Below are 27,293 nucleotides of genomic sequence, written 5' to 3'. Positions count from 1 at the left end.
GGCATTCCATAATTAGCAGACTTGCAAAGGTTACAATTTTTTCATGTCACCTATTTATACAACTGGATATTTACTGAGGTAATTCTGGGTTATATACCTGGCCCAAGGGTACAACAATGGTGCCCCAGCAGGGAATTGAACCAGCAACCTTTTGGTTACGAGCCCTGCTCCTTACCGTTACACTACATTTGAGTAACGGCTGGGTAATGCTTTCCATTAACTTTATCTTTAGTAGTGTAGCAGTATTGTTTATTCCTTCTGAAACACATGCTGAAAATAGTGGACAAAAGCAATGGTGTCCTGAGTGGCTCAGTTGGAAAGCCATTCCTTTTGAAGGGAGGCTGAACCCAATGGACTGGGTTCAGAATTTTTCCCACTGTTTGCCGACAATGACCAGTACACCTGCAGAACAAATTAGCTTGATACTCTGTGGATAAAGGTGGGGAGGTCAACCAGAGTTTCCTCTGAGACCCCTTAATTATCAGATGCCTGTATATATGACATCAGTGGAGTAGCACCTACTTTACAATGAGTGCCTGCTCCACTGCCGTGAGCTGTACGAGTTGAAGTTCCAAAAAAAGCTGTTGGCTCCATGCTAGCGTGTCAGAGGATTGTATTTGTCTCACTTCAGAGCATCTGCATGGATGTTAGGGTTGTTGTGGTGTGACAAGCCTGATGTGCAGTTGCCGATTCAAAACGAAAAAGAAGGAAAAACAGGATTGCAAAGGGGAAAAACATAACACTGCAATGAAATGAATGTTGCATTCAGTGGTGAAATGTATGAAAGTTTTTAATCACAGTGCCTGTGGTTTTGATGTTTTTGACTGCAGTCTGATAACAGCTCCCAAGGAAGTCTGTAATAACAGATATGGTTTAGCAGGGAAAGGTGACAATTGTATTTTATTTTCCACAATCTACCACTATATCAAATGTATTTCTATTTTAAACAAAATATGATTTGCTCCGTATGTATCATGTATTTTGATATTGTGTTTCTTGGAAATGTTCTTTGAGAAAAAAAAAAACAGAAATGTGCATTGGCTTTTAAGAAAACGAACTTTTGACCTGTCTTTACTCTGAGCAACACCAGTGGTAATGATGCTGATTGTGAGGACATTACTTGATCATTATTGTTATGCCCAGGCATTAGTGAGCAGGGCATAATAACTCCTAATGCTTGTTATTAATAAAATGTTTAAATAAACTAGCACTCATTTAGTGGCATGGCAGCTGTGCTTCCGGAATGGTGGCTGGTGTGGACATTGGGGTCGACGCCTTGTGTCTTGATTGGGCGCCAGTCGGTCGTGAGGGAGGGCTTTTCTTTTTAAAAAAGCCAAAATGGAGGGAAAATGGGGTGTGATGGTGCACCTGGGACCTGCCTGTCCTCCAGAGAAAGCGCACCTACCCCTTTCTTCGCCCAGGCTTTTTTTGTTTTCATGTAAGACTGCCGTGCTTTCAGAAAAACTATCACATACAACTGAACTAAGCTCGACAACTAAAAACACGGAGCTCTTCGCCGGCGGAGCGGCGGTTTGGACTGGCCCGGAGAACTTACGAAGCGACCTGATGAGGGTAAGTTCCGGTTTCCTTCCAGTTTCGCCATTCCGGGCCAGCTGCCTTTTTGTGTAAACGAAGATCATACCCCTAGCCTAGACCAACCGTGCCCACCACATTATAAAGTCCTTTTTAAGTGGCTCTCCAAACAAGCTTGTTATTGTTTAATTTGCATTGACATTTCCAACTATACTGTAAATATACTGTGTATATATGACTGTGTATATTTGTTTTTAATACAGTGCAACCTGACATACTGTACATATAACATATATAACATATGCAATATTAATAGGGATGCGATTTTAACAGCCTTTTAATACTATCCATAACATTGTGATGTGGGAGAATGAAAAAAGGGTATTTTTGAACATGTGAATTCTTTATTTTACTGTAAAATAATTAATAAACCTTTATTGTCACATTGTCATTGTCATCCTTGCAGTATTACATTGCAATTTACTGCCTACTTCCAATGTACTTAATAATCAGTGAGCTAGAACACAATGTCATCTTCCTTTATGGCGGTCTACAGCAAAATCAGTCTACAATTACAGCATGTCAGCTGCTATACAGTATTCCTCAATCTAATAAGGGCAAAAGGATCAAGAAAACAAACAATGTATACAACACTACTGTATTTGTAAGGGTAATAAGAACCAGTCCATTACTACATTATTATGATAGAAAATTTATTGGCTACATTGATTTCATTTTAAATATTCAGAAGAAAAGCTTAAAAAAGCATACTCCGCATTATAACAACCACATCCAAACAGGACAGTTTGATTCTAAGAAGCAGTCAATTCTTAACCACAAAATTACAAATGATGGGGCAAAATATACACGTGTTGTGTTTTCTACAACATTTTTCTATTATTTAACTGAGAAATACCTTTAACTAAATTCTTCAAACTTCAAACTAAGTTCTTAATAGAATAAATCATATTTGTTCTGTGTATTTTTGCAATCTTTAAAAATAAATTTATTTTTTGAATTTCACATGCAAATTTCTGCCGCTATGTGAGCTACGATAATGCAGTGCACTCAGTGTCCTTAACCAAATGAAAACCTACAATAATAATTCAATGGAAGGTTTTTTTAGGGTATTGATGATAATCGGCACTGTGGTGCCTTGCCGGTTTGCATTCATTTTCATGATGTGATGCCTCCTTTTTAATAGAATCTCCAACTTCTATGCTGCATTTTTCATTGGCCTTAAGATTATCAAAAACCTGAAGAAGGCAGTGTTTTCATTGTTAAAAAGCATGATTCTTCTTCCTGCCATGTTGACTGACATCCAGACAATTAGCTACGTGTCATTACACTCATTACAGTACACTGGGTACTATACATGTTTTAAATAAGGCTTAAGTGGATTACTGAGTTTTAAAACAGCGGTAGTGTAAGAATGATTCTGTTGCATTTTGTGATCACTATATTCCTTGGAATGTACAACAATATTAGCTGATCTGGAATATCACTTCACAACACCAATTTTGATTGGCTGTTCACATTGCTTCTGCTGCTAAATAAGATTTTATTGATTAAATCTGTTACTTTAGAACCACATATCTAAGAGTGAAGTTATAATTGACTACTCTGAAGGGGATAGTAAAGGAGTTTTCAGTGATAGTAAGAGTCCATTTAATCATAAGTAGCAGCTGGTTTTGAAAACAGACCTGGAAGGAAAGAAAAAAAGACAAAAAACCCCATGTTTTTCACAAAAACATGATTTTAAGATGGTTGTAATATTAAGTAAGGTTAAAAGTAGGCAAAAGCTACAATGTGGGATTATTATTCATAATAATTTTGCTTCGTTCCATATATCACTTAAAGTCATCTTAACATTTCATAAGGGACCCTTCACAGTGAATGACACTTTATTTCTTAATGTTGTAACATTTGCAACTGTACATCTTTTACTGAGACACCTGATGCAGTTTACTTATGAAGTAGTGTTCATTGAAACAGCTCGCGTGTGTGCATGGAACTTCTCTAGTGTCTGTGCGATGAGGATTTTCTTTTTTAATATTATTATAGGCTTAAGGCTCTTCTAGTGGTATGAAATGCATATACATGTATGTGTATATTTACTGGGTGATCCAGTGCTGGTGTGCTAGGCACTTCATTATGACTGCTTCCTGCCCCATCCCCAAACAGTGATAAATGACTCTACTTTATTGTATTCCCAACACCCTTGAGTTCTTTGGCTCCAGGGTTGTAGAATGTCATTTCCTGAGGCATTTACTTTTCTCTCTCTAAATTTCTTGGTGTGTGTTATTACCTTTTATTGCGGTTCCTCTACAAGTCTGTATCTTCATTTCCACATACAGTGCAAGTTAAAATTGTGATGTAATAACACCCCTACACTGAATCCTGGTGTTGAGATCTCTGTTGTTCATATCCAACACTCAGACCTCAAGATGATGACATAATCCACTCCTCATGTTGTCCATTCCTCATGTTGATGACGTCATCCTCTTTACCCAGTCCTCATGTTCATTACATCAGCCTCTCAGTCCTGTCCTTGTGTTGGTGACTTCATGTTCTCAGTCCAGACCTGTTTGGTCACATCCCCCCCCTGTTTTTGAGGGGAGCACTTCACATGAGCTGGTATTTCAGACAGATGCTTTCACCTGAGGAGAGGAGAATATATCAGTGGTGAAATGAGCTCTGAATTCTAATGACTTTATCGGTCCCCTCCAGCTCGGTTTGAATTTTCGGTCTCTGTTTTATCTCTCTTGTGGGTTGCATTTAATATGCCTCTTCAATTGGGGTCAGGGCTCCAAGTGAATGTAAGCTGGATCCCTGCATGACCTGAGGGGGAACCATCTGACGGGAGTCTTGGGTGCAGTAGCATTGGTTGACAGTCCCATCAAGTTGCTGGTGACTGGATGAAACTTCTATATGTTCCAGTGAAAGATGGCACACAGTAGCAGCACACCATCAGGCAAACAGCCACCCTGCTATGTCTGTGCAGACAGCAGACAGCGATATTTTTAGAATCAAATATAATCTTCCCCTGGAGTTGACATCCTGTTTTATGTTCTGTCATTAAGACCTAAAGCTATGGTGAGATATGCATCATTCACACCTGCATGCAGTGAAGAAAAAAACAGATTACATGAGCCCTCATCTATTTCCTGAGCTTGCCCTGGTGAATGTGTGTGAGGAAACGCCCGGGAGGCTTCAGCAAATGGGAAGCTATGGCTAGTGCAAAAAGCAGGGCTCAAAGAAAACAAGAGCAGGAATATGAATAGTCTCACCTGTCACAATTAAAACAAGAACTTAACAGACACTGCCTCTGTGGCTGTTTTGCTGGCCTTTTCACCTGCTAGTGTTACTGCACGCACTGCCCAGTCAGTCAGTCCGTGAGGGACACCAGCATCCCTGGGGTTGCTTCTTCCGGTCACTGCCAAAAAAAAGCATTTCTAAACTCAGTGGGAATTTTCTCATTTGCTCATCTCATCTCTGGGTGAGAAATGGTGTGAAAGATGAAAGACTGCACTCCAGTTGGCTTTCTTTCCAAGATTAGAGCAAACATGTCCTTTAAAAACACCAATTATTCAGCCTACTGAATCAGTCAGCTCCCACAGATGGGGGAAACAGGAAGATCACCCACTGCATGTTCAGTCAGCAAATGAGTCTGGCATAGAGTGGCATTACTCAGAGGTCAGAGAGCTTCAGAGCAGCATCAAGGATTACTGCAGCAGTTTCAATAATGTGCCACTGAGATACACAAAGCAATTCTTTTGTCATTAGGAAATTGTTTAAGGAGTAGCCATCACAACATCAAAACATCAGTTATTAATTGCAGAATTTCACATTCTGTTAAAGTGGCAGTCACTGTAAATATGATTTCTTTCTAAATATGAGTTTCTCTGCCAGTTATCTTAAGTAAGAGTTTTGTACTGCAGATAAAGTCAAAGAAAAGACGTGCAAGTTTTTCCTGAACCTAAAAAAGAAATTGTATCCTCAATATGGTTTCATTTCCTGTTATTTATTATTTGTTAATCATACCGATAATAAAGTTTACACGACTTTTGGTCCTAAGAGGATCAATGAGGTAGTCAGGTAGTTCTGCATTGACTGAAGAGTACATGTACTTTCAGGCTATTGGATCAATGCTCTGTTTTGAGTTTAATGACATTTCAGTTGTCTAACAGATATATGCTAAAACAGGACGCAGCAGTTGGAGTATAGCGTATTAAGGATGCCTAAACACATGGCTTCTAAGCAGCTATGTTAAACACATGGTAGTAAGGTGTCCTGCTGGCGCACAGATTGATGCTTCCTTAATAAACCAATGGAAGCAATTAGCTGAATAAAGCTGCGGTTCATTCTCAACAAACAAACAACAAATCACTCTGCTCATCCATGAATAAACATAATTAGATACACAGCATTTACATGTTAGTGGGAATTTCCTTCCTTTTTTACATTTGATGAAGTTTAGGGGTGATTCAGTTCCTTCATTTCCCATATTAAGGAAATATACAAAGGAGTGAATGATGCAGAGATACTAGCTTTTATGCTGACCTCTCCCTGACAGCTCTCCAAGCTTTTGATGCAGAAAATGTGTTGTACACTGTTAAGACATGCATTTTTACTCACTGTATTATGATGCTCACATTATTCATATGATCTATTTTTCCATGTTGGTACAGTCTGTTGATAGATGCATACATTCAATATTTTGATTCATGGATTCTTACACTAAAGCTGATTGATTTTGATGATTATTTGCAAGACAGAGCCATTACCCCTTGGACCAAGCTATACTTGTACTTCTGAGACATTCTCAGAAATGGACAGCACCTTTGGCTGTTGAATTCTGTTGTAAATGGAAATGGATTGTCAGATGGTACAAATTATGTGCACTTTCCTGTGACGTTATTTAAGCAATTTGAAATAAAATGCATTTTTCAGATTGTTTTTCCCAACTTTTCTTCTTTTGACAGTGTCCTTTAGTGCCATGCTTCTAAAAGCTTATGTAACTGCCTGTGTTTATCTCTTCTGCACATACTTTGATGTTCTGATGAAGAAAAAAAATACATTTAGATTCACTGAAAGTGTAATTGCTCTGTACAAGCTAGGAAGTTGTCAATAATGTTTGATACTCTTAGTGCTATGCCATGCACTGTGATGTGTTATATCATGCAGTGTATGGTGTATCAGGAGCTCCATTGTGTTATATCACAATAGTATATCAGTATATCAGTATATCAATGCTCTACTTCGTTATATTAAGTGATAATGCCTTTATTTAGTCTTACTCTTTTGAAATAGTATCTGTGTGTGTGTGTGTGTGTGTGTGTGTGTGTGTGTGTGTGTGTGCGTGTATGCATGCATGCGTGTGTGTGTGCGCACGTATGTGCGTGTGTATGAAACAGATTTGAAAGTGCTTCACCATCAAGACCACAGGTCTGTAAGGCCTTTGTCTCTGTTGTCTGATTCAAAAAATGATCCCCATCACCAACTGCAGTAAGGACTATCCTTCCTGGTCTTTTAGAAGTGGTCAGCAAGGCATCTGTCTGTTTTCAGTGACAGTTCATCAGTCATTGTGACCACAGATAATTGGGTGAAGTCACTACTTATCAGAGTTAACAGGTCATTGTACCAGTCAAATGTGTTCTGCATAGAAACAAAGATTAGAGGTGTATGACAGGAGAAATGCCTTTATAATGTTTTAAAGTGTTTGTTTTTCTAACAGACTGCCCTAAAATGAAATCTATTTAGATGTTATATTCACCCAGGTGTACCTGAGGCCTTAAAAGGCTGAGAACCTCTGCCTCAGGTAATAATTGCCATGGCCATGGGCAGTTTTCATCATAATAAAGAGGTTCCTCTCTTATTGGGTCTGAGACACAGATCCTTTCTCACTGGGTGTGCTGTCTTTTCCCCAACAGATGGCCTGTTCTGAGGCCCAGCCCACAGAACAAAGGCAGGCATTGTGATGTGGACAGCTGTGCTTCATCTGATTGGCCAGATACTAGAGTGCTTCCTGTGCTCCACTATGGATTAGTGACCTGAACCTCTGGAGGTCAAAGGTATGTGTATGTATGGGATTCACTTTCCTCTGGCTTTGTGCCTGTTCGCTACAGAAGCCACGGACTAGAGTGACTAGTCCCAGCATTACATTCTAATGCAAACATTACGATTGACCTAGGAACATGCATATGCAGAATCCCACGATTTGTGTACGGAGGTTTTTCGTCAGAAGTATCAAACACCACGTATGCCTAATTGTCTCCGTAAATCAGAGTGTAAATCAAATCATCGTGAGATTATGTGCACATGAACGCGCTTTATGTCCACTCCCACGATTGTTCTTATATGGACCGAGACACGCCTTTAATTAGTCGAATTAGCATATAAAGATCCCAGGTAAATCTGAATGAAATGCAGAGATTGATGTTGAGGATCAATGGTATGTAAGGATGTAAAAAAAGAAATTGTTTTGGATACAAGGATAGAGGTGATGGTTGATGAGGTGGAGAGGAGAAAAAAATGTCCTTTTTGGAGGCCAGACTAGTGGCATTTCAAATCGATGAAAAAATGCAGAGTGGCTCAAAGTGGTGACTGCTATGAATGCAGTTTCACCAGAGGTGCGTACAGTGGAGGGGGTGAAGAAGAAGTGGTCAAATTTTAAAAGAGAGGCCAAAAAACAAATAAGTGCACACAGGACCAGTGTGTCCACACCCGGCACCACGAGGGGGCAAGAGGGGGCTTTGCCCCCTCAGTTGTATTTTCTGCGCCCCCCCGTTATGTACCCTATAGAAAAATAGCAAAAACAACAAAAATATTGGAAACATTGGAATACTCTTTGGAAACGACACAGAAGTGAAGTTTTGGTCAACGAGAGAGAGGGAGAGAGAGAGTGAGAGAGCTGCATGGCATGAGCAGAAAGACAGACCAAACGATCTGATCATCTTTTTTTGTACTTAATGACCCTGACACTGTTGGCTATTGTTTTGTTGATTTTAGCAGTCATCTCTCAGTGGTTAGAATTCTTCATAAATTCTATTATTTTGCATCTTGTAGGCCTACGTTCCGAGAGATCTGATTCCCTAAATTGTGCAAGGACACTCAGGTTTAATACTGGCTTCACCACTACTGTGAAATAAATGTATTATTTGATTTTGAAACAGTAGTTTTATATTGTTGTTATTTAGCCTTTCAGAGGCTATTGCATGGTTAAATCAATGAATTTCATTAAACCTACCACCAGACCAATTTTAGGTGGTGACTTGGCAATCTGCCCCAAATATTCCTATTTCATATTGTGGCCATGACGCACAAACACATGGAAAAGGTAACGTAGGGAATTGTTCGCATCTAGTCAAAATGCCACTGTATTGCCACCCGCAGGATGAAAAAAATGCAGAAATAGGCATAGCAGGATGATAACCTACTTACTTATACTCTTACTATATAAAAAGATTTGCCCCCTCGCCATTTTTTACTGCCCCCTCAGTCACTTCATCCTGGCGCCGGGACCTGGCGCGATAACACTCATCAATGATTGATACAAGACCCGTTTACTTGCATCACCATTAGTTCCTCTTGATGTCACCAATCTGCAAATTACAAATTATATGCGTATGCCACCTCGAGACCATGCGCAAAGTACGCATGTTTTCCTGGGAAGTATCTTTTCATAAATACCGTTTTATGTGTAGAAAAGTGCTCAGCACGATTTTAGTGCATATGCACTGTTGATACATGTGGCCCCATATGTCATGTTGCAAGCGCAGAGCAGTCACCAGAGACAGCGCTGACTTGCATAGAGAGATAGCACCATCAATGAACAGCATCTCTGTTGCAGTGGTCTTTTTATGAGCAAGCTGTAACACAGAAAGAGTGTGAGTTTCATAAAACAACAACAACAAAATCTCCAGGGACCCTGTGGAAGATTTTCCTAAAATATCACTGCTGCCTTTTTGTGGTAAAGAGGAAGCAACCGCATTCAGAGGGGGGCTTAGCGTGACACAAAGGCAATCAGAATTTTCCCCAACCTGCAGATTTTCTCCAAATGACATGAGATAAGGTCCCCATGGAGCCCTGATGCTGTGGGTAGTGGGTTTTGAGTGGGTGTTCTCAGAGTCACTCCTCTGCCTGTCTGCAGGTTTTTTCAGCCAGCCCTCCAAAAGATAATTTTAGCTCTGAGAGAGTTTTCCGGGCATTGATGGGAGCATTCAGTTAAACCTAAAGTTGTGCTTTTTACTTACTTTAATTTAAGATACAATTAAAATAGATTGAAAAGGTAACTATTCTACTCTTACAAAAAAATTATGTTAATTTAAATCTGATTGACCACTAACGTCAAGACGATGTGTATGAATACATTAAATGCTTGCTTAAAACTGTTGCACTAACTGCACCATCATAGTTGACCTGCCCTTAGAAAGCAACTTGTGATATCAGTGGGCAGGGTGGTTTGAGAGTGTACATTGTACTCACAAAACAAAGCTCCATTTATATAGGTGGATATTTGCATGAGCATTCCAGGTTAAGTACCTCACTCAAGAGAGCACCAACAGTTTTACAGGGAGAATAATGGCTCCTCATGCCATCGTTTAGAGCTTTCAGTAGAGGCAAGCCATTGTCATTAGTAGTGGACACTGGGTCCCAACAATCGGATCAGGAAAAGGTGGTCAACAAACTAGTCTCATTCCCTGAAATTCCTCAATGCTGTCAACAAAATGTTCCACAACTTACTGTCAGTTTCGTTGTGTGGCATCATACAGCATTATTATTAAATTATATAGTATGTTTAGAAAAAACAATGTCTTAACCCAGGCTTTGTTCATGGGTAGAACATTTCTGTTTCACCCAGGACTTCATCTGGTCACTTCCAGTCACTCACCCAGTGTACTGGCCAATAATCCACACTACCACCCCTCGCGGTGTGTCTGTCCCTTGAGAAAAGTCACCTTGACCCAGAAGTTCATTTTTGCATTTATTCAAATGTTCAGTTTAATTGCTTGAGGTGAGATGATACTGCACTAACGGTATAATAATTGGGTAGGCAGTCTCAGACCAAGCTATAAAAGGCTTCTCACACTACATATACACAACTAGACAACCACACACACACACACACGTGCATGCATGCACACACGCATGCATGCACACACACACATGCACACACAGATATATACACACACAACCACACACACAGTCAGAATAAATGAGGCAGGATACACCTCGCTGTTTATGTGCTCTCCCTTACAATTGTCCAGATGGCCCAGTCCAGTCAGCTTGAGTTGTTAGAAGTCTGGGGGGACTTGTCCATGATGCGCCACCCTAATTGACATGGCAGCTTTGATATGCTGCATCTCGCTCTGGGTTATCTCCACTCCAGGTGTACAGTGGAAGATCTCAGGCATCTGCAGAACGCGCTGAGCTGAGCTCAAGGTTCATTTTCCATTTGGGGATTTATTGCCTTTATCCCCCAGCCCCTGGGAGCTGCAGATAAGCTTCATTGATTCTCGTCTGGCCTGTAACAGACTTGGAGGCTGCGTAGCCATCGGTGCACAGGGCGAGCAGGGTGAGACACAAAAAGAATGAAAGGCGTGAGCATTTTGGGACATGGCCCTTCGGATTGCACCCGATTTTGTCTCTGCTCACGAAAAGGTCAAAAGATTACATCGGGAAGATGGGCTCTGGATCCATCAGGCTTCTCATCTGATTGCTGCACTCACACAGTGAGTCAATTCCCACAGTGGTGTAGTGGTGTAGTTCATTGTGGTCATCTTTAGCTGCTATCAGTCAATCAATCAATGAATCAACTCTGACTGTGCTGTATACTAGTATACAGCTAGTGTTGCAAAGTGATGTTCCTCTTATGGATCATTATTTTGCAACCAGGTGGACACTTTGATTTAAGATGAAGTTGCTTTTATAGATGATAGTTCTATTTATAGTTGAGTGTGACATTTTTACTCCAAAAGATCATATTCATGCATGGTTATATGTTTGTTTTTACTTTTATCTGTTATTATTTTAGCTCTTTTTCATAGTTCTTTGGTTTTATAGTGATATATGTATACCATTATTCCACATGTTACGTCTCTATTGTTCTTGTTTCTCCTGTGATGTGTATAGTATGTATCATTCCATATTAGCATTGTGAGTTGCTAAACTAGCCTAAACTATCCTAAAGTACTGTATGTAATGGCCTCTCAGATAGCCCTCAGGGTTGGCCTTTGCAAATGGACCCTTACTGCGTGAAGTCATACCTCCCATCACCAATCTACGACATGTGATTCTCTGTAGCCAAGGCTGCTTTTACATCCACCACATTCCCTCTGTGTTTCTTTTGATCCTGCTTACATGCATAATTATACTCTCATTATATTACTTATTATATGGCCATTGAAAACAAACCATTTTCTTTACCTTTCTTTACCCAGAGCTGCACTGCTGTTATTGCTAATGGTGCTTTCAAGGTTCACTGCCATGTTGCTCATTGAAATTCTGTTTGATTTGAGCACTTAAGCTTGATCAGTACTCTGTAAATGGTGGTTACAACATCTGTAGATAAAGTGTCCATCTGGTTGCATGTAAATGGAATATGAAATATTCATTTTTTCCCCATGTGCAAAGATTGCAAGCTCTGGATAGTAAACTGAATAGGTACTTTGAAGTCTTACTTAACCAACATGCAGGAGTGTCTTCTGAAAAGAAAGTCAAATTAAATTGAACATTGTGACTGCAGTGAGTCATTTTATTAGTAGTTCCAACTAGACTGTGAAGGCCCATACACTTGAAAAATGGGAAGCTGAAAAATTACTATTAACTGCTGCTGTTATGAAGCTGTTTCTGATAGTTTTGTGCGAATAACATGTGTCCATTTAAATAAGAGCCATCAGCAGCTAATTCTCTTATTATGCAACTTTGGCAATATTCTACTTGTTGTGTCTCTTATGTGTTTTTACCCTCATTATAATGGTAACCTAACTGAAATGTTGTAAAAAACAAAGATTTGAAAACAAACTTTCTTTCTGTCTGATGGAATCCTATTAACAGATGAAGAAAGAAATGTGTGAAATATCTCTTGTTACATTCTTACTGCAAATGATTTGTGATTTGCCCTGAGTAGTATTGCCAAACAACACAGCTTTATTGGCAGTAACAATATCAACCCTACAAGAATAGCAAAGGCTCTTGGCAACATTGTTGTTGTCCCATCTCTTTGTTTTAATTCTCCTGGGGCAGTGGATATGAAGCTGGGCTTGTAATAGGTTGCAGGTTTGTTGTGCCCTTCAGCAAGGTGCTGTTCCAACTAGTGTTCAGCTGGAATGTATAATGTTTTTCCTTGATTTTTACATTTCAGATGAATCTCCAACTGTTTAAATTGATATTTAGCTGTTGGATATTCATCATCAAATTCTAGCTGCATCAGTCTCTCTGGAACAGGGTAACAGCTAAGTGGGTTAATAAAGGAATTCAGTTCTATAACAGCAAAAATTGGGATGAGCAGTATGGGTGAGGTGGTGATGGAGTGAGCGTGTTGATGTAGTGTGTGGGTGAGGTGGTGATGGGGTGAATGTGTTAGTGTAGTGTGTGGGTGAGGTGGTGAGGTATTGAGCATCTGTGTGAGGTGTTTATGGGGTGAGCGTGTTGATGTAGTATGTGGGTGAGGTGGTGATGTAGTATGTAAGTGAGGTGGTGATGGAGTGAGTGTCTGTGTGAGGTGGTGAACGTGTGGGTGAGGTGGTGATGGCATGAGTGTGTTGGTGTAGTGTGTGGGTGAGGTGCCGATGGAGTGAGTGTGTTGATGTACTATGTGGGTGAGGTGGTGATGTAGTCTCTCTGGAACAGGGTAACAGCTAAGTGGGTTAATAAAGGAATTCAGTTCTATAACAGCAAAAATTGGGATGAGCAGTATGGGTGAGGTGGTGATGGGGTGAGCGTGTTGATGTAGTGTGTGGGTAAGGTTGTGATGGGGTGACTATGTTGGTGTAGTGTGTGGGTGAGGTGGTGATGGGGTGAATGTGTTGTTGTAGTGTGTGGGTGAGGTGGTGATGGGGTTGGTGTTTGGGTGAGGTGGTGAGGTATTGAGCATCTGTGTGAGGTGTTTATGGGGTGAGCGTGTTGATGCAGTATGTGGGGGAGGTGGTGATGTAGTATGTAAGTGAGGTGGTGATGGAGTGAGTGTCTGTGTGAGGTGGTGAACGTGTGGGTGAGGTGGTGATGGCATGAGTGTGTTGGTGTAGTGTGTGGGTGAGGTGCCGATGGAGTGAGTGTGTTGATGTACTATGTGGGTGAGGTGGTGATGTAGTCTCTCTGGAACAGGGTAACAGCTAAGTGGGTTAATAAAGGAATTCAGTTCTATAACAGCAAAAATTGGGATGAGCAGTATGGGTGAGGTGGTGATGGGGTGAGCGTGTTGATGTAGTGTGTGGGTAAGGTTGTGATGGGGTGACTATGTTGGTGTAGTGTGTGGGTGAGGTGGTGATGGGGTGAATGTGTTAGTGTAGTGTGTGGGTGAGGTGGTGATGGGGTTGGTGTTTGGGTGAGGTGGTGAGGTATTGAGCATCTGTGTGAGGTGTTTATGGGGTGAGCGTGTTGATGCAGTATGTGGGGGAGGTGGTGATGTAGTATGTAAGTGAGGTGGTGATGGAGTGAGTGTCTGTGTGAGGTGGTGAACGTGTGGGTGAGGTGGTGATGGCATGAGTGTGTTGGTGTAGTGTGTGGGAGTGGTAGTTTGAAGCCATGAGCAGCATAGTAATAAACCAGTACAGCAGGAAAACAACACAAAAAGAAGCAGCCCCCTCCAGCCATGCAAGGGGTAGCATTGCCTCCATTTTGTAAATACCCTTTTCACTGGTGAGGACCTGTGGAGGTCAGATTACCCCAGCCACCAAGAGACTCCACTTGATTGATTCCATCATTTTGCGGGATGGCTTTTTTTTTTTTATTATCGCAGTGTGATGACATGGGGGGCAGAGGGGAGGAAGGGGAAGCGAAGCTGAAAGCAAGTCATCTGTCACAAAGTGCTTCTCCTTGCTCGAGTGGCTTTTGGGGAGTAATTTGATATTTCCGAATGTTTAACCTGCCTGTGCTCTCAGAAACACACTGCAACACTGCACTGTTTCCATACAGTCTCACATGGAAAAACACAGAACCCTTACCAGATTGCCTAGGAGGGAGAAGGATTCTGATGCTCACATTTGTATCGATCAGTAATTTGGGTTGCAAAGTTTCAATAGAATACTGGGTAAAAATGAATTTGCAAGTTATGTATTTTCAGTTCAGATTCTGTTGGTTAATTCAGCTCTTTGGAATAACTTTCAAAGATTAAGTGTCCCGAGTTGCTCTGTCAGAAAGGACTTCAGCCCGGGTTTGAAACTTACAGTGTCATTTGCCGACAGTGACCAGGATCCCATGGAATTGGAACAAATTGGCCTTTTTCTGCTGGGGACAAAGGTTGGCCAGGGTGTTCTTGGCCCGCTACTCTCAGGCACTCTGTGATTTGTCAAACAAGTTGCTTGGATGGAGCACCGACTATCTTCCAATGAGATACCACTGTGCACTGTGTGACTTCTACGAGAAAAATTACCCTTGGGTGCATAGTAGAGAAAACATAAAAAAAATCTTTAAAAATTGAACGCAGCTGATTGCTCAAACAAAAAAACAGACTACATAAAAATATATAAAGAAGGAAAGATAAAACAGAACAGAATAAAAAAACCTATTGATTAGCAGCCCATCTAGCAATGTGCTGTACTGGACTGTGAACCTGTCCTGTGAAAGTGTAGTGGAATCATGAAGGATTTGGTTTTCAGTAACCCTTTGTATCTGAGCCCAGAATGACAGCTCTTATCATGTGTGAGGCTTCCTGATCAAAGCAGAAAGAGGGTCATCATGAATTAAAGGACAGCTAATTAAAATATATTTGTTATAAGACAACCACACTTCATTTATCTCCTCACTGAATAAAAGGGCTGTGGAATAAAAAGCAGGCCTTCAACAGCCAGACGGCATCAGATATCCAGGACGGTTTCCTCTTTGTTCACAAAACAGGAAGGCAATTTAATTTAAGGGAACCTATGGCTCCTTTCTTTCAAAACTCAGTTTATCAATTAGCATACATGTGTAATTAGAGTTTGAATTCATGGTGAGATTTCTGGAAAAAGGGCAACTGTTTGAAAATGAACACCAAGTAATGTGTTTAATTTGTAGAACGAAGCCTACCCTAAGAGTTACAAGAAATAAAAATGCTTGGTATGTAGTATGTCTAGTGAAATACTGTGAGATACTTTCCTAAGGCTTTTATAGACCAACCTCTCATGTCTTGTGACCTGATTTTGCTCAATCATGTGCTTTACTTGCAATCTTGCTGGCTGGTTATCAAGAATGGGGCTGGAGAGGGGCAGGGGTGATACTGCTGTGTTCTGGAGCAGTGAGGGGTATGTGAAATATAATCACATCTGTGTGTTTGGTCAGCGCCTGTTCTCCAGGGGCTTGTGTTTGGTTGCACCACAATAAACTATGCACTGTGTTCAACTACATACATGTCCCCATATTTCTGCACTTCTTAAATTTTTTCTTCCGTAAGTTGGCACATGCTTGTCATTGTTTCTGTGCTTGTTTTCTTTAAATAGGTGATAACAGATTGTTAGAAAGATGATAAAGTGAAATCTGGACCTGCTTTTTTCTCAGACATGACCCAGACCCCATCCAGAAGTGATTTCTGACAGTGGTCTTAGAAGGAAGAAGTGCAGAGAGGATTTAATCTCGCAAGAAAAACAGCTCAGAAAAGCACATACCAAAGACTTGTACAATGGTGGGGTCATGGATTTGGATAGATGCAGTAAAACACAGCTTTGGCCGAGGAAATGACTGCTGCAGATTGACAGGTGCCATCTCTGGTCAAAAAGGCCACAGAATCTGGCTGTGAGGCTTGAACAGAGACGAGACTTTCTCTGTAACCCCTTATGACCTGTGAATGTAATGTTTTTTTTTTTTATTAAAAATGCCATTGTCAACCTCAGTGACAAAATCAATCTGCCAAATCCTTCCTGATCTCCATGAGCTATACCCAGCCCGCTTCAGTTACCCTTCTCAGGAAGGACAGCTCAGGAAACCGATTACAAATCACACCGGTTTAGATGTCTGAGCTTCTTTCATTTCCTCAAACAAACAAAAATGGGAGGGGATGGCTTGCGTATATCTGCTTAGTATACGATGCAGAATGGGAAAACAAATGCTTTCTCTGATAGTGGTGTTGCTAAAGCGCTGTATACTAATCTGTTGCTCTCTGCTCTCTTTTGATCAGAAGGGGATATGTGTGTTAGGAGCAGGTCTGCGCTGAGACTGCTCTCTGCATGGTAAAGGATAGAGCAGCTCCTTTCATCATCTACTCTTCTTCACCTTAAGAAGAAGTGTAAGTTTAGATCCATTCAACATAAAACATTTCCCATTGTTGTCGTGAAACCATTTGCAGGCTACAAGCTAAAGTGGTTTCAAACTGCTCACCCTCAGCTGAGCTATATAGCTATTTTCAATAGGATTCAAACATGGTTTTAGTGAAAAGCATTACGAATTTAACCCCATGTTACAAAATGCAAAACTCACTTATCATAACACCCCAAACTCCCTGTGCGCTTACTTGCATATATTGCCACCACAATTGCTTTACTGTGCCTTCATTTTTTCTGTAATGAGACTAAACAAACTTTTTCATGGTGATGTGCAAGAATTGTGAAATTGTGGCTATGGTGATTGATTCTGTTCCATGGAACCTGTCCTCATCATCAGTGAGTGATGAATCACCCTGAGGCAAATGTTGTTTTTGACTCAGACCAATTCTACTAGTGTCATCTCCTGCACATCACCATCCTCCCATTGCAGCCTTTCCTTTCCATCTTGAATGCAGGATACTAAATTTCATATGTAAATACTTACAAAGCAGCATTAGTCTGAGCAGTTTATCAGCCAATACTGTAATACTTACTTTAAGTGTGTGGTGTCATGCTGATGACAAGCTCTGGTTTGTAACATGGTTAGTCATTGTTACTCTGAATTTTTCATATCGACAAAGTCTTTCATTATTACTATACTGCATGTTGCTATATATGAAAAAGTGCATTTCACAAAACAAGGAGAGACAGAAAATTACTGTCATGGTGTAACCTTTGTGTTCGCTACCACAAAACACTGAATACCTTTGGCTTTAATCATCATTTTCATCAATGTGAAGTTTCATCAGTTTGGTACAGTCTTGCTGGTATGTGAACATCTTTGGCGTAATCCCTTGGACCACTTATTTAACTTCTATGTCTATCACTAATGAAATTTCCTATGTAGAGAGACTTCCTAAAACTAAAACTAAATTCTCCTTGGTCCTTGGTTGTAGGCTGTATGTTCATTAATATTACCAAAGTATAGCCCATCCTTAGGAATCATAAACCTTCCATTTACATGCTAATAACTCCTCAGTGGGATGAAAGAATGGTGAAGATGGTGGATATACCATTGAAAATCAAGCATGCACTTGAAAGCATTCTTAGACAAGTGTACTGATGGAAAGGAAGAGTCTGTTAGATGTTTCTATTTTATCCACAATATTCATTGGTTCAAAGGCTAGCTTAGTTGCTGCAAGTAAATCAGCAGTAAATGCTTTATGACAAACACGACACTGAGACATAGCTATGTATATTGCAATACTACCTCGTCGTTGACCATGCACTTGAACAGTGGCTCAGTGGCCCATCACATTTCTTCTTTGTCTGCTTTTGGGAAGAATAATTCACAAAGATAATACTGGGTTACAGTAATGGCAACAAGATCCAAAATTCTTTTGAGAGATGTGAACTGTACATAAAATCTAATATTACTACAGCATCATAGTCATATTACAAATACACAGTTGTACAGGTAAGAATACAATACATACAATGATCACTATTATACAACAGCTAAATTAAGAGTTCATTAAGTGTCAAAAGATTCAATTAAAATGAATTAGCTTTTTATGATACACAATACTATAATGAGAACAAAACACACTGATTTGAAATGTTTTACTGTTTGTTTCCATTGCTTTGATGCATATTTCAAATGATTGAAGCAAAGTACAAAAAAATCAACAGAAAAGCCCAGACTGAGTTGTAAAACTTTGACACATTATCTTATCTATATATGCAAAAACAGAAACTATTAAACTATTATAAACATCTATATCCATCCAAACCTTCCAGAATCCCCTTTTTCAAATCTTAATTTCTATTTTGGAAAAGTGCTGAATTATTACACTGTGTGCTTATATGTCATTCACACAATTGTCCTTCTTCATATGAGAGCATAACCAAGAAAACTGATTACTGTCATTACATTACAACATAAACTGTCATTACATTACAACATAAAAACCTGTTTGAAAACAGCATCACATACAATATGGAGCAGGAAGCAGAAGGTGATGATGGTGGTTGTGGCCGACAACCAAGAATGTATCATGGTCTTAGATGCTATCACAGTACCAGTAATTGATTAAGAGCTTCCAAAAAGTATTGGTGTTACCCTTGAAACCGAGGATTCGAAGCTTGTGTCAAATACATGAAGCACATTGCGTCGGAGCTCCATATCGAGGCTTGTATTGTTTTGGCGAAATGACGTCACCAGTGACGTTCGAAGCCTCGTTTAACCGCTGCTTCAAGAAAAGTTTCAATTTTGGCACAACGTTTCGACTATTTCTTTCGAATGCATGGATTGTTGTCAGTTTTGAGGTACTTGGAGATTTGGAGTTGCGTTCTTTTGATAATAGTATATTGATTGAGATGGAGCCAGCAACACGTATGCAACTGATTTGATTTCTCCAGCTTGTAGGCTATGATTTCTATGAAATATAATTAATTATTATGTTGTTATTTCGTGTTGTCATGGATCATTTTGCAATCTTTTTCACTCTGTCCACTTTAAAGAACCTTCAATGTCAGAATGCCTTACACTATCCAGATAAACACTCACTGATCAGATGATTTATATTATATTATATAGGCTATAGGCAGGCATTGCCAAAGTCCTTACAAGTCATTACAAAATAACCCTGACCATAAATACTTAAAATGAACTATTTCTTTCTTTGACATGACTTTCGTGTGTAGGCCTATGCATGCATCAGGCCTTTGCTAACCCATAGCCTAGCGCACATGACTGTGCTGAGAATTTTTCTCGTATTGTATTTCCATTGACCAGCAGGTGTCCCTAGAGTGCATTCGAAGCCTCGAGAAATGAACCACTTTTCGACACATCTGGCTGGAAAGCTTCAAGGCTTCATGAAGCTTCATCTTGCCGTCACTACCAAAAAGAGTTGTGCATCTCTGTGACTACTACACAGATTCAGACATGGGCCACTCAGATTCCCATGAGGAAGATGTGCATTTGGGGCAGAGCTTGCCCAAAATGAGCTTGTTTTGCTCCAGGTTCTATTTAAGAAATTAATTTAAGAAATTAAAAAAGACTTAAATATTCACCCCATTGGATAACCCTGCACAATTGTCAATAAAATGTTGCATGTTTACTTTCCTTAAACATGAAATAGCCTCTCTGAGATCTGGAACATAGATACAGATGGCTGATGAAATGCATTGTGATACTGCATTGATTAATGAACATTCAATAATTCATTAACTTTACCAGTGTCATTAATTTAGCTACCCTATCATGCTCATTGGTCACACATACATGTATATACTGTATGTACAGTACATAAATACTATCCTGTCATATGATGCTTTGTGAGATCAAATCACATCAAATCATGTGTCCTGTACATGTTTTAATGTTCCTAGGGGAAAGTGACTCCATGTTAAGATCTCAGGTTTTCTCTGAGAATTTTCAAAACTTCATCTTAAAATGGTAAAAAAAAGTTAAACATATCACTTCATCCATGTTTTAAGATGAATCATAGTTTCATTCACAGTAACTTGGCATACAGGAAAACAAAGATTTTCCTATATAAAAGATAAAACATAAAATATGTATACATAAAAGATTTTTATAACCAAAATGATTACAATTCATCAACTAATAGTGTATAAAAGCTGTAAATTGATGAACAACCTACTAGCTTCGGCACCTGTTAACAATTTGACCACATGACTGGCATTCATTCAAAATGATGTATTTCTTCTTTGGATAGAGTGATGAAGGCATGAGCTGAAACTCTGGTTAATTGAAAAGCTGCTAAAAGTAATTTTGCTACAGCAAAAGTTGCTGTGCAGACTTCTCTTTTTCCTCATGTCTTAGTTGTTGTTATTGGTACAAACAGATGCTGTTTTTACAGGGTTTCATGTCATGATGTAGTAATTATCTATTATGTTGCTCTCCATTCTCCCATGGAGAAGGCCATTTGCAAGAATGACCTGTTACCACACAATGTAATTAAGTATTTTGCCAGGGTAGAAATTAGCATTTGAAAAGGGCCTTGTGAAAGGCAATGGCATTTAAAGAATTGAGCTGGGGATTACAGTTTTTCAGATGCTTACACACATTTCTTGCAACATTATTTGCTTTCTCAAAATACAACCCTCAGACTGTAACATGTTATGCAAAATGGCACATTTCCTGTGATGCACAAAGACTACAAATATACATGGTATAAAATGACATTAAAAAGTACATTAAAAACAATGTTTAAATAATGAGAAGTTCTCCTTATCAGTTCGTTTCATAATGGCAAACTAACACTAACATATCAATGTGACATGGCCAACCCAGAGTGCATGTTTCCAGGGTTCACTGGCATCCTAAAGCTCATGACTGTAAGTGAAAATGTTACCACAGCAAGAGCTTCATTCATTTTCACTCAGTTGACTTCACCAAAGACCCTATTTGATGCTATGCCAAAAAGAGGTTTATTCATTTAGGGCCTGATCTAATAAAGGCTTGCTGGCATTTTAATATGCACAGTAGTATCACCACAGCAAATCACCAAGGTGTATCTACTAATTTGGTGCACTGAGATTTGCATGTCTTTAATGTGGATAATGCATGAACCATGGCTTCATGAACAACTATTTAATGGTAGGCATTCCTATGGGAAATAGTGGGAGGGGAAAATGATAATATATGGCTGTGCAATAACTAATGCAATTTACCAAAACTCAAAGTAATTGGAGGAAAGGTAATTACCTATATATTACGGTAATACATGGGGGAGGCAGGTGTTAACCTGAGCACTGATGTAGGTAGGCTATTGTAATGGCTTCTGTCATTGTAACGAGAATGTGCCACAGGTGTAATCAAAGAGCATGACTTTGCGTGAGAAGAGTCACTTGAACTGAAATTTGTTTGTTTCAGATGTCCAAGGCAAAAATAATACAGACCTATCACTTATCTAGTCAGGCAATGTTATAGGAAATCAGAGGGTGCGGCTGCCCCGGACCCATGGTTCTTCCAGTTACAAAGGGGCCCACCTTGGGCCCAATCTGCCTGACTGAACATAAATTTTTGTTGTTTAGTTTGATATTTTGAATAAAGTTTGTTTGTGTGTCTTGATTGCCGCAAAAAAAAAAAAGTCAGACTGAGGGCATAATGATTTCGACCGACCCCTAGCTAAGTTTCTCACTGCAATATTTATTTTGAATGAGCAGAGACAGGAATAAAGTTACAGGAAACTTTATTTGCTGTCCAGTATCCTTGTGTAAGTGTACAAACAGAAAAATTATGCCCAAAGTAGGAACTAGGCGATCGCTGGCTGTCTTCTTTTATTCCCATCCAAGGGTGTAACTTTGGGTTGAACATTGGGCGGGTTGAGGTCTCCATGAATATAATTATTTGGGGGGTTGTATTGGCTGGTTTTGATTATTAGGGGGGTTACAACCCCCCATCCCCCCCGTAATTTACGCCCATGCTTCCATCGCCGTCACTGCTGACGGAGCCGCGATATTTAGCTATTTTGAATGAGCAGAGACACTATAGTTACAGAAAACTTTATTCGCTGTCCAGTATCCTTGTGTAAGTGTACAAACAGAAAAATTACGCCGTCTGTTCGAGTCCCAAAGTAGGAACTAGGCTGTCTTGTTTTATTTCCCATTACCGTCACTGCTGACGGAGCTGGGGTATTTAAAAATGGACTCACGCAATGAGGTGTGTGCTGAAATAGCATATCTCATTGTAATCCTCATTTCTCTCCGTTCCGCACTTCCTACTCCTTAAGTTTCCGCTTGGATCTGTCTTGCATCTCCATGCAGCCTATAATAGGTTGTATAAGGGCCCACTACAGGTCCTCGCCCCCTCTGCAATGAGCCATCGGCTCTGCCCCTGACACACACTCATAGAATGCGCAGGTTGTATGTCACACCAAAGGTTTCATAAACAGTGTTGTAGTAAAATACCCTAGATTAGTGTGCAACTTTTTCATATTTAGAAACAACGCTCTTTTTGAGAACATGAGAGATAGAGAATATAGGGATGGTTGGCTTTTAGTGAGATACCCAAACAAAGCACAGCAACTATTCCTATTGCTTTGTGCACTGCACAACTTAGTTTTAAACCTGTGAATGTTGTGTAGCATTTATAGAGTTCATTATAGCATTATGTATGTATGCCTTGCTCCTCATTTTAAGGTGATAGTGCATACCCATTACACTCGTTGATTCTGACTCCCATTCAGACACCCACTACATCAAAGGATAACTGATGCTGGGGGTTATACCTCAGATCTAGCCATGCTGTTTTTATTTAATGAACAGTTCTTTTTGTTTTCCCATGGCATTTATCTTATTGCAGATACTTGTCCTTATCATATTGCTTTTTGCTATACTGGTATTTTGCAGATGCAGCTCTGTGACGTGTTGGTTTGCCTCCTCTACCTACAGTTTAAATTGTGGGTCAAATTTAATTTAACCAGTTACATGTATCCTCTGAGCTGGTGTTTAAATCTGTCATGTTCAAAAATCAAATCACTTCACAACATGCAAAAAATAGTTTTTCAAAGCAATGGCCCATATATAAATCAGATTTCTGTGTCACCTGCAGAAAAGAAGAACATGTACCAATGTTCAGCCCTTATTGGTGATAGTAAATCTGGTCCTTCTTGTATAAAAGGGAAACAAATTTCTACAGAAAGTGGACATAAATCAAGTGACCTGAAGACACAGAAGCCATATAACATAACACCATTTACTTTCCCTTGGAGTGCGGGGAAATAACATCTTGCATGATGGAGCCATCATGGACAGTCTATACAACTGTGGTTGCCAGAGAGCTTGTATGAGCATTCATGGCTTCAAACAAGAACATGGGGTTGGTTGACATGTACCTACCATCACCAGGTTGTGAAGAACTCTGCAGTGTGGTTCAGAAGTGGGGAGTATATTGGGAGATATTCCACTGACATCTATAGGTGTGCTGCAAACCACTCTAACAAGAGCCAAGGGTGGAAGCTGACATTGTCCTATATAACAACAAAGCAAGTAGGACCCCAGAAGCACTCTCTCTTCAAGGGATATAAGTCACAAGTAATAGTAAGTATAGTGGGAGATATCCCATTGATATCCTTAGGTGCACTTGGAACCACTGCTCTGTGGTGGAACCTCACACTCTCCCATATTATGATGAAGTTTGGCAACTGTAGCCCCTCCATCACCTTTCTCAGCATCAATCTACTACACCATCCTACACCATCTCACCCTACCCTACCTCCCACAGCTGATTCTTCCACTCCCTCTGCTTCCATCTTTGACATAGGTGAACAACCTTGCATGTCGCTTTATGTGTGACTTCTGTTATGCATGGACTCTAAGAAAATGATCAGGCATGCTAAATTGAACGAACCAGTGGTGTGGTGCTGTGGGAAGCAACATCAGTCGCAATTGCAGTTACAGCACATACTGTGATATCCCTGCCCTGTTGACCTGGCATGTCAGCTGGTTCTCGATGACCAGTGAAGTTCCTCCCACGCCTCTTTACTCTAGCTAAACTGAAGTCTGCTTTGTCTACCTGTGCCAGAAAGAGGTTTATTCATTTAAGGCCTGATTTAATAAAGGGTTTCTGGCATTTTAATACACATAATAGTGTCACCACAGTAAATCACCAATCTGCTAATCTGAATGAACCGTGGCTTTATGCTGGTTTACATGAGAGAGTATTTAATGGTAGGCATTCCTATGGGAAAGTGCAAAAGAGTGGGAGGAAAAATGCTAATAGAAGACTGTGCAGTAACTAATGTGATTTACCAAAGCTCAAAGCAATTTGGGGAAAGGTAATTGCCCACATATATTACAGTAATACACAGGGGAGGCGTTTGTTAAACTGAGCACTGACATAGGCTGTTGTAATGGCTTCCCTTAATGGCTTCTACTGGCACAGTTAAAACAATGGGGGACTGTTGACTATTTTTCCAGCCAGCTACCAAGACTAGCTAAATGGAGATGCAGATATTGAAGCTAGAGATCATGTCTGTGGTGATGGTATAGGTAGCAGAAATGAGAACCAGCTTGCAGATGGTGCGAGTGAGGTGCAAATAGGGCCTAGGCCTTGATTAGATGATACAGGACTGACAGAATTTATCCAGCATTTAGGACTGGACCAAGTGGTGATTTATGCTTCTCTTTGAAGACCTGGATGATCAATAAATCCACACTACAATCCCTATTATGCTTGAGACCACCAATGCTTATGGCCCTGGCCATGTAGTAATTTCAGTCAGTGTCAAGGTAGGTCATGGCATTTCACAATCAAAAGTCATTCTCCCCAACAGTAGTGGGCTGATGGTAAAATTTTGTGTAGCTAGCAAACTTCCTGGACTCTACCTGGACTGACACCCTTGCCATTTTGATTTTGTAGATCTAAGATTCTTGGCATGTATTTGTAGCGCTATCTCTTACCTTGTATTTGTAGCACATTTTTGCCTAGGTAGCATAGTGGTACTTTATTGTCCCAATGATTGTATTTGATATATGTACCCCTAGATCAGATTAGCTCTGTCTCACTACACTGACCTTGTGCTCAGCTTCAGCACCATCTGCTTTGTATGACATGTACATCTTGACCTTGGGCCTGTGCCTGTTTGCCCACTATATGCACTTTTGTACGTTGCTTTGGATAAAAGGGTCTGCTAAATGAATAAATGTAAATGTAAACTTCCTTATCTACCAAAGTATTAGTTGTCTTGTTATAGTGTATGAGCTATGCCATGCTCTGCAACCATTTAATGTTTTGCACCTTTTTAAAAAATTGTCATTATATGCTCCTAGTAGTCTATATGACATAGCTGGGAAGGGAGGGTAGAATTTTTTTTTTTTTTACAATACGTTACTGCTGTTGTGTTTGAAAGGAGCAAGCAACACATCGATTCAGTCACACTTAGTTAGCTTACTTGCTAGTTAGGCTACATTGATATTATGCATGCACACCACATCATAACAGGAACATTGTAAAAATACTTTAAAAGGTGAAATGAAAAAAAGACAGAAAAACAGACATGGCGACAGAGCCATGAACGGCAGTCATAATTCCTTGGGTGTCTGAAAGCCACAAGGGCCACAAGCTAGCTAAGCAAACTGATGATAACTGGTGATCCAAACCACTAATGTTACACTTTTTCTTGATTGTGCAGATGCATTATTAGAAACATTAGTGCTGATTTCAAGAATAGGTGTTACAAACCAAAAGTTACAGTTTGCAAAACAGCAAATGCATGCTGTAAATTGTATTTTGTCATAAAAACTTGTCATACTATCAAAAAAATTATAGAATGGTATCAAAAAAGAAAATTCATGAATAAAAAGCCCTCTTCACTAAAGATGGCAAAAAGAAAAACAACCTTCTTTTTCAAAACAGTACATCAAAAAGTTTATACCTCCAGTCATTTTTTCATGATACAAAAAAACTGACAACAAAATTAACAAAATATTAAAGACTGCCTACAGTACATAAATAGTTACTTAACATTTTGCTGCCTGTCATTTGCATTAGACCATAGATTTTCCACACCTAATACTCTCCCTGGCCAGACACCTGGATAAAACGATTTATGTGGCAAAATGAACCTTGGCATGGTCTCATTGAGTGGGATCTGAGCATGAGGTCATAATCTTTCCATCATCATGATGAAAAAAAATCCTCAGATACATGGTGAGCATGGTGGGAGATTCAACACTGATATCCTTAGCTGGGCTTGGAACCATTGAACAGCTGCGCTGGAGTGGAACCTCAGATTGTCCCAAATGATGGCGTTTTTCAGCTGTTGCCAGGTTTGGTAGGTTTATTAAGTGTTGCTGCTCCATCAACTGTATTTTGTTCTCATTTGACACCTTGATCAACACACAAACCTACCCTAACTCTCACAGATGGTTCTCCTACTCCCTAGCATGGAAACTAGCATGTCCCTTTATGTGTGACTTCAGACTGATTATTTATTAAAAGCTTCTTCCTTCTGCATTTTCATGCACAGTGACAGAACCAACACGGCTGCAATGTATTTCTTTAAATTGGGAAACAGCTTGAGAATATTGTGAGAAAAAGACTCTAAGGTGGAAATTGTACTCAGACTGCATTTGTGTTAAATGTTTTGCAAAATGTGTTTTCAGTATGATGCTTGTATGAAGAGTGAGGAGAATTGTATGAAGAGAACCATAAATCATTAAAAGTTTAGACCACATTTGTGCATCCAAACAATTGAAAAAAAAAAAAAAAAAACAGTTACTAGTTAGCTCAGATCATGGACAACTTCCTTTTCATCATTGTCCATTGGTTGCTTCAGCTAGGTCTTGTGT

The 27,293-nt window shown here is 39.8% G+C and overlaps 1 protein-coding gene across 1 annotated transcript in view; it reads left to right on the top strand.

The window, feature by feature from the left end:
• The window catches only part of LOC118774310 (glutamate receptor ionotropic, kainate 4-like), a 373,600-nt gene that overhangs the window by 87,788 nt on the left and 258,519 nt on the right, over positions 1–27,293 (top strand). Inside the window, exon 2 of the mRNA XM_036523569.1 lies at positions 7,467–7,607. The gene's annotated coding sequence lies outside the window, so the exon portion shown is untranslated. The remainder of the gene's footprint in view (positions 1–7,466; positions 7,608–27,293) is intronic.

The sequence above is a fragment of the Megalops cyprinoides genome, chromosome 3 (assembly GCF_013368585.1).
Source record: "Megalops cyprinoides isolate fMegCyp1 chromosome 3, fMegCyp1.pri, whole genome shotgun sequence".
Classification (NCBI taxonomy): Eukaryota; Metazoa; Chordata; class Actinopteri; order Elopiformes; family Megalopidae; genus Megalops; species Megalops cyprinoides.
The sequence above is the reverse complement of the archived record's forward strand: the minus strand, read 5'-3'. Positions and strand labels throughout refer to the sequence as shown.